The sequence below is a fragment of the Xyrauchen texanus genome, chromosome 26, assembly GCF_025860055.1.
Source record: "Xyrauchen texanus isolate HMW12.3.18 chromosome 26, RBS_HiC_50CHRs, whole genome shotgun sequence".
NCBI lineage: Eukaryota > Metazoa > Chordata > Actinopteri > Cypriniformes > Catostomidae > Xyrauchen > Xyrauchen texanus.
This window is the reverse complement of record NC_068301.1, coordinates 27,440,305-27,460,638: the sequence shown is the minus strand read 5'-3', so window position 1 is coordinate 27,460,638 and position 20,334 is coordinate 27,440,305. Positions and strand designations below refer to the sequence as shown.

General features: G+C 37.2%; 1 pseudogene; it reads right to left on the bottom strand.

The window, feature by feature from the left end:
- Positions 1–15,209: 15,209 nt before the first annotated feature.
- LOC127619661 (tRNA dimethylallyltransferase-like) overlaps positions 15,210–20,334 on the bottom strand; it is a 65,720-nt pseudogene continuing 60,595 nt past the window's right edge.

The following is a 20,334-nucleotide window of genomic DNA, read 5'->3' as shown; positions in this document are numbered from 1 at the left end:
AGTTAACGAATACAACCTTATTGTAAAGTGATACCACATTTATTCATCTTGATTGTTACACACAAAAACATTGATCACATTTTTAAGTTGTTAAAGATGCATTACACATTATTGTTAGTAAATGCTGAACCAATATAAACTAACAATGAATAATGGTATTTTTATAAATCAACATTAACCGATCATATAGAACCTTACTGTAACGCTGTTCATCTAAACACAGACAAAGCCACAGAACAAACTAGTGCTCTGTGATGTCTTCAATCTCAAGGCTGTGAAATTCTGCTTTTCCCTCAAGCCTAAACTATTTCTTAAGTACACAGTCTTTCTACACAGATGAAAACTCTTTGGCATTTTTCCCCCAGCTGTTGCCTTTGTGTGTAAAGTATATTTTATAAATAACTGGGTTGTGGTATGAAGTGAATGTGACCTGGCACAGAGAATACAGCCAATCTGCCATTCTGCCACTTTCCTTTCCCACCATTTCTAGCCCCAGGGCAAACAATCACACTACTGGACTAACCACCACACCTGCCTTTATTCATCCAGAACACAGAACCTCTTCTATCTTAGTAAACTTCCTCTCACTATCTCAACTGTGAAACCCTTACCTTACCTGTTTTTCTCCCTGTCGTTAACCCCATGACTAACTCTCTGTATTCGCCTGGAGCCCAGCTGCCTTCAGCTGATTACAAAATGTACATGCTTACTTAACAACTCTAAATGGCTAGATTTGTACAATTTCTGACGAAAATTTGAGTGGAAAAGAAGCACAGTCCATAAAGCACAGGACATAACCAGGTAATGGTAAACTGAGTGTTTATGAAGCGGATTATTTTTTTAAACGTGCAGAAAGGCAGAGTAATACTCTGGGGTATTGGGGGAAAACCAGAGCTCTGTGACTCACAGGGGGCGTGTCTTTCAGCTCTCATCCTGTCTCTGGGAAAGGGTTCAGTGGACCACTGAAAAAACAGGAAGAGAGGAGCAGAGCAACAGAGCTGCTCAAGGAAGGAGAGAAAAAAAGAAAAAAAAAAAAAAACAGTAAAGGAGAAAACCCACTGCCCTCGGATTACATAACATGACAGGAAATCTGCAGAGCTGTAACATTCTACACCAAACATACAGACAATCCAGTGTCTAGACACACACATTACAACACAGCATTAACATGCAAATTATCTTACAAAAACAGTTTAGAGGTCATGCTGTTCCCCACTGAGACATTTTTAAAGCATGCAAACACAAAAACACAGACAATTAAGCTCACTGAAACTCAAGATCATCAAAAACCATGTAAGCTTTTAGTGAACGCACCTAAACTTGCAGCATGCTTTGACGCAGTCTGCACCTGTTATCAAGATCAATTTGGGCGATTACAAGTAAACAGCAATTAATACAGGTGTAAGTGGGCTACAAATGCAATACTTTCCACATTGTTTTTACATTATCATAATCACTGAAGTGGTGAGTGATGTATGCATTCATTACATCAGAGTCCATCCCCTCGAAGTGGTCAGAGGAGACTCATTTTAAATGTATATTACTACCAGGTGTAAATGCCAATGTGTCTCGCCTGACCACTTGTGATTGCATCACCCGAGACATATCTTAATACCAGGTGTAGACAGCCTTTGTCCGCAGTTTCCCTTGTACATGCACTGTTTAGTACTCACACGAGGACACACAGAGACAGCAGAACCTCAGATGTCTCCCTGTGGGCCTTCCACATCAGATCAACTGCATGTGTCCTCTAAGTGTGACCTCGACAGAAAATGAAGTATTCAGCCTCACGGGGCCAACACTAGTCTGCTTTGTCCAATCATATAACTTACTGCTCTACAGTTACACCTCAAGAAAACACATTTGGTTATTCAAACATTAGATATTACATCACCACTCAGAGCTACGGCAAGCTAGTGCACCATCCCAACTATATTTCACATCACTAGCAAAATTGAAACTTTTTGAAGATGGTTGTGTGTATGTTTAAAGGAATAGTTCAACCAAAACAAAAAAACAAGTCAATTACTCTCCCTTATGTCATTCCAAACCAGTACAACTTGCTTCCGTGGAATACAAAGATGTTTTGCAGAAAGTTAATTTGTTTCTTTTCCATACAACTCACTCCAAAATGTATTGCCCAAACACCATTAAAGTATCATATAAAACGGTCTATGACTTGTATGCTATAATCTAATTCTACAGAAGCCATACCATAGCTTGGTGAACAAAATATAACTTTTCACTTATTTACTGAAACGCTCGTCTAACTACATGTTCGATCAGTGTTCTTTAAATACCTTTAAACTACACAATGAAGCCTAATTAATGCTAACGCATATTATCAAAGTAAAGCCTAAGCTCCTAAAATCATCCTGTGCCCAGTTCAAATACTGTCCTGTGTAATTACAGCTGCAAATGCAACACAGAATGTGAAGAATGCTGATGTAAGACAAGAGTTATGTGAGAATCCAACTTACACATGGCCCAAATGAAAATCTGCAATTGGGGAGGTATGTTTGTGTTTTTGTGAGAAAGAGTAAGTGTGTGAGTGAGAGCCTGAGAAGAAGAGTGAAGAGAGCAAAGCAGCTTTTATTGAAAAATACACTGCTGTTAAAAAAAAAATTTCATAAAAGGGGCAGGTAATCCAAAAATTACAATTCTGTCATTTACTAAACCTCGATTTCTTTTCAAACCCATATGACTTTCAGAATGTAGTCACTATTTGTAATATTATGAGGCTAAAATATTAAAATCTCCATTTGTGCTCCACGAAAGAAAGTCAGACAGGTTTGAAACAACAGGAGGGTAAACAAATTATGAAAGGATTGCCATATTAGGTGTACGATCCCTTTAAAACAGCCCAAGCCTGAACCCCTTAAAACTTGCGAATCAGACCAGCTATAAAACCAGCAAACCAGTTAAAGCTGATTTAAGCTGTCTTTTTTCCAGCAGGGACCACTCTAATTTACCATGTGCCTATTCACACCTTCCAGTTAAGACCTGACTTGAGAGGTTAAGAGTGAGGCAGACAATAAGAGCGATTTAGCCTTAGTAAAAGAGGGAGCCAGCAAACAAGAGAAAAAAAGATAAAAGGACATATCCAAGTGCATCTTCTTTACCTTTGTGTGAGAGACTGCTAGCAGTATAAGGGGGACGAGAATGCATGTGTGTACAAGTGTGCTGCATCCTGTCAAACGAAACCAGAGAGAGTCAGCAGTGTTTAACAGGTGGCTGCTTCCTGTAAGCCTGAGAAGACAACAAACACAACTCCAGAGATATCCTGCATTAGACCCGAGAGCTTCCTCAAAAACAAACTGACCAAAGATGCAAACGTTTGCCAGGAAAAAGGAAAAGTACAAATGGAAGTTGTGGGAGGACGGTTGTGCTCATTCACGATGTGATATTAACAGTGTTACCAAGTACAGTTACATAAACTGACTTAAAGCTACACTATGGAACTTGTTTTTGTTAAAAATAATGTTATTAATGAGAGAGTACAACAAAAATCCATCTCCCAAACCATGTCTTCACCCAAATACACTTTGATAAACCAATAATAATGATTTATATTTTAGAGCTGTCTGGACGGATTTTACGGGAAATGACATACATACGTCATTCGCAAGTGCGTGTCACGTCCTATCCGTACATAGAGAAAATAAGCTCCAGATACTGTAGTGAGTGTATGCTGTTGGAGTAGCTGAATCTGAAAGTTTGTTCTCATAACGAATGAGAAAAATTTACCATGGATCATTCAAAACAGCAAACCTCCGTGGAATCACAAGTTGTAAAAACAAAGAAACCTGAACAGAGCAGAACAGAGTCTACAAGCAAAAAGAAAAAGCGATAGAGTCCGTAATAAAACCCAAATCAACATGGGCTTGGATTTTCAGATGTGACGACATCTCCAAGATCTGAAAGTATTTAAAAGTGACCCAAAGATGGCTTATTTCTTTATCAGCAGTTAAGATATTTTATTGATTTGGTTTATGTATAGTTGTGTAATAACACACACACACACACACACACACACACACACGTCTGTGTGTAGTGAAATACAATAATTATACTGTAATCAGTGCAGAACATTTCACTTGCTAGCACATGTGCGTACTTTTCTTTATGATGGCAATAATTTATATAAATAATCCCTTTAGTCCTAATCTTGCCAAGGACATGTGAGTCTTGAAATGATGTTGACCACTGGTTGGTAACAATGACAATCTATAAATTAGTTTCTGTCATGATCTATTTGGCCAGAATATCCTGCAGTTATAAAAACTTTACAACGTTTGACCTTATCAAACTAGCAATCATTATGTCTAATGTTAACGAACGTTGCCAAACTTTTGTAACGTCATTTATTTCAAAACATCAGTGTTTCAAATAAGTTAAAACAACTGCATTAGATGTGGCACTTATCTGCACAGATGACATGTTTTCAGATATCCGTCTTTTCCTTTCTTTCAGTATTTATTTTTCAATTCGCTCTGATAAGATGTCCTGTATCCAGTGTACACCGGTGCCTCGAACCACATTCATCCGCGCAGAGCCGAAGCACAACTTACGGCATTACCAAAACAGTGTTCTTCCGCAAGACACATGCAGATTTATTTCTTAACCGCTAGAAGGCCAAAAGTTGTGTAGCTTTAACATTATTCTTCCTCAGCCAAAGACTTCTAGTATAAGATTTATTTATACAAAAATTGTCATAAAACTACACAGCTGCATAACCTTGTCTCATCCTTAGATGTTATGCCCATATTGTACACAAAAATGGAAATAGCTTTCTGAAAATGTCAAGCTGCAGTCTGACGACAAATTTCCCAGTCTGCAACGTCACGCATTTCTGAGGATAAATTAGTTGGCATGAACTAAGGTAAGTGGCATCAAATCTTGTTTGAGACACTTATTAGCAAATAATCAAGACATTGAGCTCACCTGTATTTACAGCTTTGCTCTCATACGTCACACTATACTGTATGTGACAATTGACAAAAATGATCACTTTCCTTGTAAATCTGAGTTTGGTCCTAACCAGCTGCGACAAATAGAAGGACATTTTGTCGGCCAAGAGATTTAGCCATTTCTGTGATGCTGAATTTCATTGGTCAAAAATTCTGCTACACTTAACTGTATTGACCTGTTTTAGTGACTTTTTCCTCACAGCGGCCATATTTGTGATCATCAGCGTAAGGAAACAATGACAGTAATAGGAAAGACACCCATAAAATATTTTAAAAATAGCTTTTGATCCACGCCAAATCTCAGGAAAAGTGTATTCAGGTCTGAAGTCATCACATATATAGCCAAATTTGACTTTCACCGCCATTTAATACATTTTTCCACAATTCATCTCCGTATGTGAGCGAGTCTGATATCTCACCCACGAGTACATGCCTACTGGTACACCACCATAAGCATCTCACATTCAGATGTTACAAATGCTCTCCTGTGGTTTTCTGGTCTGATTTTGTCACAATATAACAAAATGTCTGTGCCATTACCTTCTGTATGGATGTAAGAGCTGCTTTTATGTCATGAAGAATGCACAGAAAGCAACTGAGGCATATTAGTGTACATGACTAATATCTGTACATTGTAGTCTTCATACTACAATGTGCTTCATAATCTTCCGATGTGGTGTTAACACACATTACATATACGACTATATTGGCATTTTAGTGCTTTTTATTTCAATGTGTTACAGTTATGACATACTTTAAAGAGTGAGTTATCATAGTCCTACGAGCATTTCTAATGTAATTGTTTCCGACTTGATTACATCATAAATTTACATTGCAAAAACATTATGCATCAAATGGAGGCATTTGTCTTGAATTGCATCTCACTATTTTTCAGTGTCCCATGCCATGAGTGCTGCGACACTGTGTCAGTGTAATAGTCCAACTTTCAAAAGCTTCTCTCAAGAAGACCATTGCATTATTTTACATTGTTGCACTGCATCTTGCTGTTTTTGAATGAAAGAACGCATCCTTTAAGAATAGGTCCTCATTCTGTGCTGCATGCTCTCGGTTAGTGTGGACTGGCACGGGTCAGGGGACATGAACAAATGTGTAAATTATTTTGCTTTTTTATATACAGGTAACTGTAATAAATTAAAATGTTAAATTGACAGCCATAGCCTAAACATGCTGAAGAGAATGACTGATTAAAAGGGCAGTCACAATTGAGTTTTGTTTTAATTATTAGAACTAGAATTATTTTGGACAAAGCAACAGACAGGATATGATGTCACGCATGAGGGATTCGGTTTAAATAAATTGTATTATATTCAAAATGTTAAAATATACTGCCTACGGACTTTTATGCTCAATTGTGTAGCAAATAATTAAGATTATGGGGCCTAATCTATTTTAGGGCTTTTATGATTGTGACAATTAATTGACTGTTATAGGGCCTTCATAATTACATTTCATACAACTAGTCATACTTCTTAAGATGTACTGTATGTGTGCTTCATACACCTTAAGTCATTTATTCATTTTTAACTTGTATATTTTTTATTATATAAAAAAGGGATATATGATTTCCTTTAAGGCTTTAAACACTTCGGGGTGACACAAAAAATCTAAATATTTTCAAACTTTTTACATTTACGTTTTTGGAACCCAGCCAACACAGATTGCCATTATATTTTATCATATATCATTATTATAATTAAGTATGCAATTGTAGAATATTTCTGTCCAAAATTCTTTACCATCACGTGTATTTTAAGGCTCTCTGATTAAACTTATGAGCCCTTATTTCAAATGAAGACCTTTAAGATTCTGTTTCTCTTCATCGTATCATCAGAAATACTGTAGAGTAAAAGTGGGTGTCTCCTCGATGTCCGTTTGTGTCAGAAACATTGCGTGTATGAACCCGCAATGACCAAGAACATTTGGCCTTACACAATAGTCAAAATAAAGTTAAACCTCAATGCTTTGCATTCACTATTAAAATCATTATATATATATATATATATATATATATATATATATATATATATATATATATATATATATATATATATTTTTATTGGCGGAAGTTTCACATTCTGAGATCAACAGAATTGCTTAAAATTCCCTTATTTGGACAGTAAAATGTGATTGGAATTTGAAGTGCAAAATAATCGGACTATTATGTAACAATCTTAGGCCTAGACCCAACCTTACTGTTGTTTAGCCAATAATGACAGTCCACCACCCGTTTTACCATTTAAATATCTCAAAGACAAAATGCATTCCCCCCCATAAAAACAAAATGCATTCCACTAAAATCAGCAATGCAACAAACATTAAAACCAGACAAAATAACCATCAAATGCATCAGGAACCTAGCAAAGAAAAGCATCTTTGCACAGTGAAAACAGGCCACTAATTATAACCTTGGCAGTGTGAAAAGATAGCAGGATTGACCTTCACCAAACTATGCATTAGTCTCATGTGTTTGGGTTAGGTCTACATCTGTGCGATATCTGCTGGTTCCCTTAAAAAGATAACATGGTGTTTTGTGCCAGGAAATAATGTTTTCCAGTAGACAGCACTGTGTTAAACATGGTACTAGCATTAAAAACAAGTGCTAATGCTGAAGTCATGGATATGTTGAAAGTTAACACAATCCCACATTACGGGTATATGTTTATGGTGAAAATGAGTGATAACAAATGTTTGCGTCCAAACCTTGTCATAAGATTACAACTATGACTACCCCCACTCTAACCACAGAAAAATATTATTCACACTTCCAAGTAAACATGACAGATGACTGAAGACTGATAATGACCGGATAATGTTCATTCACAAATAGCTTGAAATCTCAGGACTAAATTACGTAATCAAACCATATATTTGCATTACGTAACATATTCAGTCATTTCTACTCGAAAGATTTAATAGAAACCTGCTGCAGTCAGCAAACTAGAATCAACCTACAGTTCACTGAGCAGATGACAACAACTTTGTTCACAAATGTTTCAGTAACGTTTGTCTGCAACAGTTGCATATATTGCGTGTTAAGTTACTATCAGTGTCTGTGCCTGACTGGCTGTTGCGTGTATATTAGCTGCATTTGTCAGACTAGCTCCAGATGGCCGAGTGTTTCGTTTTAGGGGATTAGGATTATCATGTAGACTCGAAAGACGATTTTAAGATCCAATACTACTCAGACCCTAAAACAAACTCCTCTTCTCAGACACAGAGATTAATGTATAGTGGACTTGACCACAATTCAGGCACCTAAGCTCTGTTTCAAAACCTACTGGGATACCTACATACTAGGCAGCTGCCTTATAAGGTAGCATCCTAACCATCATGAAACCTCATGAACAACTAATTTGGAAGGGCCTTGTATGCAGCAACTCCCCGTGCCGCACAAATAGTGATCTTAACAGTACGTTAAGTGCATTGGAGACTCATTCACAATTAATTCCAATAGAGTTTGAGGTAAGCATGCTAAGCTAACATCAAAATACTCTAACATACATAAAAATGCCCAGCACCAACAATTTTGCAGTTGTCCAAATTTTATAAGCCAATTCATTGTTTGCATTTAGCCCAAATTCACTCATCAACCTATATCTTCTTAAAGCAAAGTCCAAACTTAAAGAAACTTGGTATACTTTGTCAACAGAACACTTTGATGATGCATGCCAAGTTTTGTCCAGTTCTGCCTATGGAGGGAGGCTAGACCTAAAACCCTTTTTTAACTAAACAATTGCAATTTGTGACTACCACCCCTGGAGTCTTGAGTTCGATTCCAGGGTGTGCTGAGTGACTAGCACAGTGACCAGCACTGAGTGACAGTGGCCCGGTTGCTAGGGAGGGTAGAGTCACATGGGGTAACCTCCTTGTGGTTGTGATTAGATGTTCTCGCTCTCAATGGGGCGTGTGGTAAGTTGTGCATGGGTCAGTTGGGCCTCCACATGCGGAGTCTCTGCGGTGTCATGCACGACGAGCCACGTGATAAGATACATGGATTGACGGTCTCAGAAGTGGAGGCAACTGAGACTTGTCCTCCACCACCCGGATTGAGGGGAGTAAACATGGCACCACGAGGACCTACTAAGTAGTGGGAATTGGGCATTCCAAATTGGGAGAAAAGGGGTTAAAAAAAATAAAGGAAATAAAAAAAGTTGAAATTTGGCATGTATGTTCTTTGGGGCAAGTGCTAACATCCTATAAACATCAATCAGACAAATTAACAATCAGAATTCAGTAGCCAACAAATTCATTTGTGAAAGTAGGGCCCTAGGATTTTGCCATGGGTGGAATAATGACTATTTTAATTTGATTAAAATGTTAGACATTTTTAATTTGATTGTTTTATTCATTAATTAAACTTTAAATCACTGAATTCAGAAAAAATTAAACTGAAAACAATTTAGGAAAAAATGAATCTAAATAAAATAAAAAAAAATACATAAAACAAATTTCACTGGGCTCTATGAAACTTGGTATACCAGCAGGATGTCTACAAGAAGTTGTGTATGAAATCCTTCTGTGTAGTTGAATAAAATAATCATGAATTTCCATTCCTGCAAGAAAAGAAATTCTAATTCATGTTAAATGTATCTCATCATTTAGAGACTATCCTGTTGACAGTATTTTGATTCGTTAAGTCATTCAGAAGATATAAGGTATGTGACTTTTTAGGCCTGGCCCTTATGACTGGCTAATTGGGCTGTATATTATATTGTGAGTGCAATGTTCAAACTTCATAAAATTCGGTACAAATGAACAAACATGATACTCCAAGAATGGAGTTGAGAAACACAATTTTGCTAATGTGTTTCATAATGACATTTACAATCAATACAACTGTATCCACAGCATCTGCTGGATCTACTGGATCTGTTTGTTCAAATTTGGCAATCTTGATGATATCCAAACCATTTGAAACCTGATGCTTGCTGCTTTACAATTATTATTTTTCATTGAGTTTATTAGAAGTACACTTATAATCTAAATTCTTTTCTCGACAACAGCCATTTTGGAACCATTTTGCCACTTGAGCTGATAGCAATACATTCAGGACATGCCTTATCTGTAAAGGATGCATGCAATGCTACATGCAATGCTACCTCAGAATTTGGCCAAAATGAGGTATCTTAAGTGTTGTTTTAATATTATTAGTGTTATCTCAGTTTTAATAATGTTGCTGCCAACCTTTAGGAACAGTCTTTACTGTCTAATTAGAAAGCTCACTAATTTTTGGAGCAGAGCACACGTACATCCCCCAGACATCTATTTGATGTGTGTTTACATCTGGAAGACAAATTTTTATTATTTAGCTTGTTAATCTGCAAAACGTCTATAAGACATTTTCTCTTGGGTGTCAAGACATTCAGCAGATGTCTTGGATATGTTTATAATTTAGAATGTTTGTAAACCTGATATTTTTAGGAGGTTAAGCAGATGTTAATTAGATTGTGATGCTTTCCAGATGAAAAGATCTAAAAACAAACATCTTGGAGATGTGCATGTGCTATCTGTTTTTTGTCTGGCTGACCAAACCACAAAGTAACTACAACAGCCACAAGCACTACCACAACCACACCAAAGGAATAATTAAACATTTGAGGTTGATATTGGGACATTCAACCAATTCAAGTTTATTTGTGTATACAGTTGTATTAATATAATATAATTAAGATAAATGTATTAAATCAGTGAATTGAAGAAAACTCTACACAGCTGTCATTCATAACCACACGTTGGAGTTCTCGGTTATACCAAAGATTGACAGACAAAAACATTGTTGAACACACTCGTCCTCTGAACGCAAACAGACGCGGTTCACTGCCTGTCCAGTGTACAAAGGTTAAAAGGGTATGTTATCAGCGTTTCCATTTATGCAATGCATGGTATACCTTAACTAACACTAATTCTGTACAGTGAGGGAAGACTGTGTGCTTGAGGCGCAGACACAAAGCTGACCTCTGCAAAGGACTGGGTACAGACTGTTCTATTGCTCTCCAGCACAATATGATTAATTCTCTACGCTATCATTACTGAACGAGAGAGAAACAGATCGAGCAGGAAAAATGAGAAAATCTAAGAGAATATGAAGACATGTCCTCCCCATTTAAGCAGATATTCAAGTAATAGAGTGGAAAGGTCAGATGACAGAGAGAGTGAGTTTCTAGAAGGGGAGTGTATCAGAGAAAGAGGTGGAGAGTTAAGATGATGAAGGGAAACTGGAATCACGCATGTCGGGCGAGTTTTGGAGGATACTGAACCTTGACAACAGACCATCGAAATGGGTGGACTGTGCCTAACAGTGACCTAATTCACTAATATGAGAGAAACATAGTCAAATAGTGATAAGCAATGCAAGACTCATTCCGAGTATTAACCCAGCTAGTTAAAAAACATTTAACAATGTCATAAAATTCCATTTGTATTCTGCATCAGATAACCATCGCAAATCAATTGTTGATGCAAGGAATTTCAGTAAATAGGAGCACAAACAGATGCGTTCTTTGAAATACATTCGTAATATGCTTTGTGTGGAACTATTCGTAATATAACCTACTACATAGCAGTGGTCAGCCGACAGCTTTTCTATGGTCGATACCGATATCTAGAGTTGGATTTCTAAATAAGGTTGCCAATATTTCTATTAAAAATATATTTTTTTTATCTCGATCTAGTTGTTGTATTGTTTGTGCACTGAAAGCTTCTGTCACCAAGACAACTTCCTTGTATGTGTTAGCATACTTGGCAATAAAGCTCATTCTGATTCTGATATTTGTAAATCAGTGTCATCAAAAACAATTGAGACATCCACGATATTGCTCATATAGTGTTGCGTGAACAGCCTCAGATTAACCCTAAGCTGAAAGACTAAGCAGAAGAGACTTCTTTTAAATGGTAGTGTAGGTCTAAAATTAAGTAATGTCTTTATGTAAAGAAAATATATAGTCAGATTTCTTCTTTTAACTTACAACTTGATTTTGATCATTAAGTCTCCTCACATTCATTCTCTATCCCTGATTGATAGGCCCAGGGGAGGGGTCTTTGTATCCTCAGGTGTGAAATACAATCCATATTCATGATAGTTCACGCCTCCTTGCATATTACCTATCAACACTAAAAGTGTCTTACAAAAGTTCAATTACTATATTGGTTTGTATGAATGAGTGATCAGGATGTTTTTCACATCATTTTGTAGCAAAAATCTAGGCTACAAGATTCAGTTCTCAAAAGGCTTGTGGACAAATGTTTAGTATGTTATTACATGACCTTATTTCAGTGATTTAACATTTTAGTTTTTTCAAAAACCATGCATAAACATTTTCTCAAAAATACAAACCTCTACATGCATGTTGCTCACATATTATTGTTGCCCAGTTTGTGCTGAATACAGTGTTATTAGACTTTAGCCATGAATATGTTTTTAAGCAACTGAAAAAAACACAAATGTCAAGGCATGTCAAAACTTCTCCAGGGCCCAAAATACACTCAGACCCCAGAGGGTTAACAGGTCCTGGTTCTGTGTGAACCAGGAAGTAATTACGTTCCCATAAACAACAATGAGCATGATTAGTAAGTTGCATTTTCCCTCTGAGACTACATTTTTATTCCACTGACAGTTAGGTTAAGGATTGGGGTTTGTGTTTGGAGTAGAGCCAATTAAATATGCATTCCTGTTGACTGTATTACATAATTTACAACTAAACAACTCGCCATTGGTGCCACCCTGTGGACATTTTCACACGTGCCCATAGAACACTTCAGCTTCAACCACTGGGGTCAGCAATTTGAATTCCAGTAAATACAGACCGATTTCAGATGAAGAACTTTTAAAACCTACTGTCACCAGATTCACAGTGAGATCAGTCTGTATTAATCAGCTTGGTGTTTATATCTGATTAGCATGATTACTCGTACAATATGTAGCATAAATTGAATGCGAATTGGGCTTCAGTCAAAGTTTAACTATTCCAGGAAGTGTTTGAAAAATAAAAAAACATGCCTTGCTCACTTTCACAGTTCTTGCACAATCATGGCTTATGTGTGTTTCAAATGGGCTTGCAGAGATCAAAACCAGACAGTATATAACAAGCATATTAAGCAAACAAACTTGACCCAATTCTTCAGTTCTCAGTGTGCCACTGAAACGCATTACATCACCTTGTTTTCTTTAGTCAAAGCATGAATCAGCAATTTATAAACATTTTCCCAAGTGGACTAAGACTTTACTGCACGTCTTAACCTAATGATAACCCTGTACAAAATCAGTCATATGGGATACAAGGTCAACGACGACAGTTTTCTTTGTTATTTCTTTCCATTCACTTTCATCCTTGAGAATGCTCTGATCTATATTAACTTCTATCCATCAAGAGAAAGCTCAGCTGACCAACTAAGACTCTTTCCTGCCAAGTCTTGGACTCTTGTTGAGCTAAAATGAAACTCCCACACAAGGGCTACTGGTCACCCCTCATGTACCAGAATTACAGGCACCCGCTCAAGTCCAAATCCATGACCCAAATCAGTGAAAATGTGGGGCCTCCACTTATACTCACACACACACACACACACACACACACACACACTGTGTAAACACTCCCTTCCAGCTATTGTATGGGTGATGTATATTTAGCCTGGACAGGGGAACTGATGAGTGTATGTTTTATACTTACCGAAATCCCACACTGGAGCAGTGATCGAAGGAGAGGGAGAATGAGAAATTAGGTAGTTTGTGGCTCCCAGCCAAGGATTGCAAAGTTAAGTGACAGTATGAGCAGGTATTAGTTGCTTGCAGCCCAAGCAACCTTGATGACTTTTCTTTTCTGAGGCATCTAATTAGAAAAATAGAATTTTACCATTTCTAAAGAAAATCTGAGTGGTCCTTACTTGTGCAATTCTCACCACCACAATGAAAGGATGCTCTGAGCCATTTCCAGGACATTGCTATGCGGTTGCTAAGGTGTACCTAGTGAGCTTTCTAACTAGACAGCAAAGACTGTTCCTAAAGGTAGGCAGCAACATTATTAAAAATGAGAAAACACTAATAATATTAACACAACCTCATTTTGTCCAAATTCTGAGTAGTTTTCAAGGCATTGGTAGATAGTTGCTAAATGGTCCAAGCAAAAAAGCCCAACCCCAGCCTCTATAATATTCTGATCCCTAAATATGGCTTGGGTCCCTCCTTAAATAAGTCTGTTTTTTTTTTGTGTTTTTTTCTTTTTTGTGCACATTTTATCATCCACCATGTAAAACTCTTGATTCTGATCGCTTCGACATGTAATAGCACACCTCAACAAGTCATACAACTTAAGGCATGTCCGTAGCAAAACAGTGAAGACGAGTTATGCCCTGAAGTGTAAAGGCTGAAACATACTCTACACAAGTACATGAACACATTCTTGCTATGCAAGCTCGATTTTGTGCATTGTTGAATTTAAAAATTTGCCAGATTCATAACACAACGCAAGTATGCATTTCATTCTCAATGTTGCCACAAGGGGTGCTATAGCGGACATTAGTATGAATTGTCCGCTTCTACTGTTTTCTCTTACAAGTAAATGACTATTATGCGTGAGCAAGAACTTTAAGAGAATATTGCTGAGGAAGTTAACGGCACCTGAATAAAAGCATTCAGTTTAATGGCAACTTTTGAAGGAATCTCTATCGCCCCCTTATGTACTAACGTTCGTTACTGCCAAAGTAATGCAAGCATGTGCACCCGAACCACACATTGGCAAAGCTTAACCCAAGGGCTCTGATCTGTGTTCACTTACTTGCTTAAAGTATATTCTGGCATTCTCAGAGAGATAGGAGTCTGTTCAAGTTCCTGACCCTAAAGTATACTTCGGTTGTCCACGTCGCTGATTGCTCTGCGCACAATTTCATCAAGCGGCCCAGATTTTCTCAAACCACGGACGTGGTCCTCGTGTGTGCATCGTTGGCACATGCGCCGACCATTGACTGTTCAAAAAGTGTACTACAAAGAAATCGTAGTGCATATTCGACAAAAATATTCGTAAAAGTATACTTTGAAAAGCAATGTGGTCAGCCAGGTGCGATCCGAAACAAAGAAAAATAACGTATACACTGGCCTTAAATATGAGCAATAGACATAGATAGACATGAATGCACCACTAAAAAAAAACATCTGTTTAGACGAGTAATATATATAAATCATAAAAAGTAGTTTAATTACAAATAACATTTACATAAATGTGGTAATGATAAACATTCTGTAACACACTTGCAATAACATCACTTGAATCCAAAACAAATGCAGCAGAATCTTAAAAACTGAAGAGAAAGTATATGATTGGGTGTCTTCAGAAAAAGCTTAATGGCACTTAGAATCCTGGTGAAAGAAAGTCCATATTAGCAAACTTAAATGCCCACAGTTACATGCAAACACAAAAGGCTGCTCAACAGATTCTAAAAGTTTAAGGATTCCAAATAAAATCCTCTGTCTTATGTAAAAACATTCAAGTCCTGATCAGCAGAGGAAAAATGTGACCAGTAATCCAACAACAGTAGAGGTAGTTCAGTCAGAAAAGCCAAAGGGGAGAGCACAGCTTACTCTGTGGTTTAAAAGAGCACCAGACATGTTTGGATGTGGTTAAAAGACAAAACAGCAGTGGAGAAGACATCTGTCCAGCTCAAGAATCAGAATCCAGAAATGTGCGTAAAATATCGGCCTGTGGCATATGGAAAAAAATAACAAATCCGGGTGTCCAAGCATCACAAAATCTGCGGTTCATTCTGCTACTCCATTAGGCCAGTTGAGGTATCACTGCTGCAATTTCATCACAGACGTGAGAAAGATACTATAGTCTTAGAATTACACCAGGATCCACACCAGAGCACTTCATTTCTCCGGTCCATCTGTGAATTTGACTCCATAAGCTACAGCAGAGCCAGCGAGGCTTTAACATCCTGGGGTTGATCTGTGGCCTGCTCGGCTTTTCTCCTATTGCGGACTTGGAAAGATGGTTTTGTTGTAGAATTCTGATGGGCTGGACGGGTCAAGAAACATCAACTTTCAGTGACTTGTATGTTGTAACTTGTGTAAGACATTTAAGAATGCACTGGTTTGGCAGGTATTTTACATATGAACGTGAAAGGACAAAAAAGCACATTAAAAGTAGCCCATATGATAGCTAGAGGAACAAATCGAAATATAATTTTTTTTTACTGAAAATATTCCACTCCACTGTAGCTCTCAAATCAAATATAATATATTTTCAATCTATATTTATAATAAAACTTCATATAAAATATATTTTTGCAGTTGCTTTTAGAGGAAGATGAGAAATCTGTTGTATGAATTCAGACTCTGGAAATGACATTTTGGTATTTTTGGTCATTTTGGAAATTGACAGCCCCAGTGCACATTGACTTTTGTCATCCATGGAAGACAGAATTAACTGCTTTGATTGGAGTGAAAACTCACCTGTCCATTCCAAGTCCCGAATTATCACCTTATCACACAATTCACACTTGTTGCGATTTCCCACCCCTCTGTTCTGATTGGCTGCATTGATGGCTGCCCTCCCTGGAATGGTTTTAAAAGAAGAGGGGCTATAAGCTTACACAAATAAAATAAGCTTATAATGCTTGTGTGTACATGACAAATGTTTTGAAACACTTACTCATTCTTTATTATAATTTATTTTTTCACATTTTAGAATAATAGTAAAATCATCAAAACTATGGAATAACATAAATGGAACTATGGGAATTATGTTGTGACTAAACAACATCCAAAATAAATCAAAACTGTGTTATGTTTTAGCATCTTCAAAGTAGAATTTGTACTCTTGACATTCTCTCAACCAACTTCTTGAGGAATCACCCTGGGATGCTTTTTTTATTATTTGGTCCAAGTCATCAATTTCAAACGCTTTGTTAAATGTTAGTTTTATAATGAAATAAATTAAAATGGTGGCACAATGACATTTTTGTCAACAAAACTAATTTCAAACATTTAAGCATACGCCTTCAGATCAAAAGATTTTGAGATCATGACCGGTAGAGTACTTCAAAAATACACTTCGGTTTTCCACTTGACATGACTCACACTCAGGGTTAGGGGTTTTGAAAAACTTTTATGTATGAGCAATAGCAGTAATGATATTTGCCATAGCAATCGCCACTTATCACTTACAGGGAAAAAATGCAACAAACTGTTATGCAGAATGTTTACGGTTGGGTTCACAAGACAAATCGGGATCAGTGTGGTATAAAGATGAGACATTTTTATCCAACTAAACAAGAAATGAGTGGGAAGAAACAAAAGAAAGTCAAACCTTTTGCAGGCAGTTCAGTATCTCCACAGTGGTCTCCCATCTGGTCACGTCAGTCACATCCAAACCGTAGACAGGAGGCACATTGCTAGCAGGTCCTGAAGATTCAGAATATAAAACAACAGGATATATTTATGAGCACCTTGATAACCTGAGAGCAGAATAATCACATTGTAATGCAATTGCGTTAATCACAGTGTGCTCAGTTTGATGTTCTCAGAGCAGATCCAAATGAGAACAGTTAATGTTACACCTAGGCTAATGGTTAAAACAAATGCTTAGAGATTTCCTTCTTAAATGCATTGGGAAAAGCTCCTTTAAGGAATATAGTTAACGCAAAAATGAACACTGTCATCCTCTCATCCCCCATGCTGCTTCAAACCTGTATGAACCCTTAATTTTCACATAATGAAAGTGAATGGGGACTGGGGCTGTCAAGCTACAAAATGACAAAAAGGCCGTAAAATATCATTATTACAATAAAAGTAGATCATGTGACATGTTGCTATAGTTGAAGTCTTCTGAAGTCATACGATAGCTTCGAGTAACAGAAAGAAATTGAAGTCTTTATTCACTGAAATTAAATATTAAATTAAATAGCACCATTCTTGTAGTCCAAACAACTTTTGTAGTGCATAAAAGGGAACAATATTAGTAAACAACAACTTAACTTTTCCTTTCTTCCTAGCACAAAACTTTCGTAAGGCTTCAAATATAAGTCTTAAGCCCAAAGTATACTTTGATTTTGATGCAAACGCTCAGCGCCTGCGTAGTCGAACGAGAGCCAGTCAAAGTATACTCCATATGAGATACAGGACTATATCTCTTCAAGAGTTTAAACCCATAAATATGCTATAAAAATGCAGGAATCTCCAGACCTCCTCATATGCACTTGTTTTTACCTTCACCTCCTGATGTTTACCGGCACTTACATCTTCTAGCGCTTCTTTGTGACAGTAGTAGCTCAAATGTGAGTGTTGCCACCATGTAATTAGTGCAAATAATTCCAGCTGCAATCACATTCTGCGCGTACAAAGGTAGGTGGTTTAAAAAAAAAAATCAGGTCTGACCGAATATACTTAAGGATTTAGACACTACTTTTATATGTGTGTTTTTGGTCATCTCGAGTTTGACAGCCCCAGTCCCCATTCTCTTACATTATTTGGAAGATATTGTCCAGTTCATTCTTCAGAAATTTCTCCTTTTGTGCTCCATGGAAGAAAGAGAATTCAGTGATGAAACAACATAATTGGGTGATTTCTATTCTTTTAAACTTGCTCATCTAACACAGAAATAAAGATATGTTGAAAGCAACAAGGCACAGAGAGTGAGCGAGAAAGTGGATGGTTTTATGGTCCAGGTGTTAGCGTGGTGCATTAGATTGATATGGAGTTGAAGCGGGGAGGGCCTGCAGCAGCCTGAACCAGCTGAATCACCACAGCTCAATAATCTCCAGCAGCATTCTGACACTGTCAGCAGAGACGACCTCACTCTACCTCCCCTCAACGCTACTGATCCACTTACAATACAGCAGACACACTCGCATAGACAGGCGTTTAGCTCAGCAACACAGACAGACAATGAGATGCCAACATGTTAGACACATTTAGAGGCAACAGCAAAGGCTCTGGCAAAAACATAATTTTACTGTAAATATATTCGCTAGATAAACTGCCAAATGCATCCTAGAGAGAGAGAGAGAGAGAGAGAGAGAGAGAGAATAACTATGTGCAGAATTCAGAAAAGACTCTGAGACTTGGAGAAAGGGTAACATGCTTTTAAAAATCACACATGCCTTTGTAACATTGCACACACATTTTAAACACCCCATTAAATCAAAATAGGACTTTTGGGGCTTTAAGTCTGTGTCTATAAGCTTGGAAGCCATCTACTACTGTACTAAAACGTGACCAAATTAACCTTAAGCAGATATATATGACAGTCTTTCTCTTATGGAAAAACAGACCAAAAATGACTCCGATTTTTGCACGATCAAATCATTTTAAAAATGAGAATCTCCCTCCAACATTACCAACAGCAAATCATGGTTCACACCAACACCTAAAAGTCTATTGGCTATAAAAAATAAAAAATGGACAATCCTTTCTAAATGTCCAACCCAAATTTAGATTCAGTAGACAACACGTCACAAAAGGAAAAACATTTGCTCATTAATTTATTTCATGGGGCCTTTTATATGTCTGATATCAAAGGAAAAACTAATCTTTGTTTTCAAATGAGAGGTCATGACATGCTGGCATGCTTTTCTAGGATCCTCCCATTTGAAGAGAGGTGAAATAGGAAATTATGCAGAAGTTCAAAAGGTCAATATGTGTAACATCCTCTTCCCTGAGCTTGTCTGTCTGGAAGTGCACTACACTGTAAGAGAGACCCCTTCATTCTGCAATTCTGCAAGCAGGCGGTCAACTCAGCAGACCTCTCCGAGAATGGATAATATTGCAGGGACCATATCATTACAAGACAATATTAGTTATTATTTAAATGATCAGCTTTAGAACTATTGATTTATAATATTTGTCATTGTGACAAGCTACTGGCCATAAAATAAAAGTAATTATCATTAGCAATATTGGCCAAAAGACCTAGTGGTGCATCCATAGTCCTTTGGGTGGAGAAAATGTCTTGCTCAGCATTTATTAATGCAATTTAATCTGATTTAAGTAAGCTGAGTGCGGTCAGTGAAGTGTCAATTAGACCAATTGCAGTGGTTTGGCTCAGGGAGGCTTAATTATGTCCTTACAGTCTAATTTCTCATGCTGTGACAACCAGTTTTAAAGCACCATCTGTGAGGCATGATATTTTTAGAGGCAGTTTTCAAACTGTCTGGGTAAACTGTCAAACTACTTTTAATGACATCCTGTATTTACAAATGTTTGATTTTATTTGAGTTAATGTTAGTAGAACAGAGACTTGCATTGAATATCAAGATGTCTCAAGCTGTGATGTTGCTTGTTAACAACCCTAATTCCTGAAATGCAGTGATGCTGGTGAAATTAATCCATAAAGAATGGTGGTAGGACTCGATT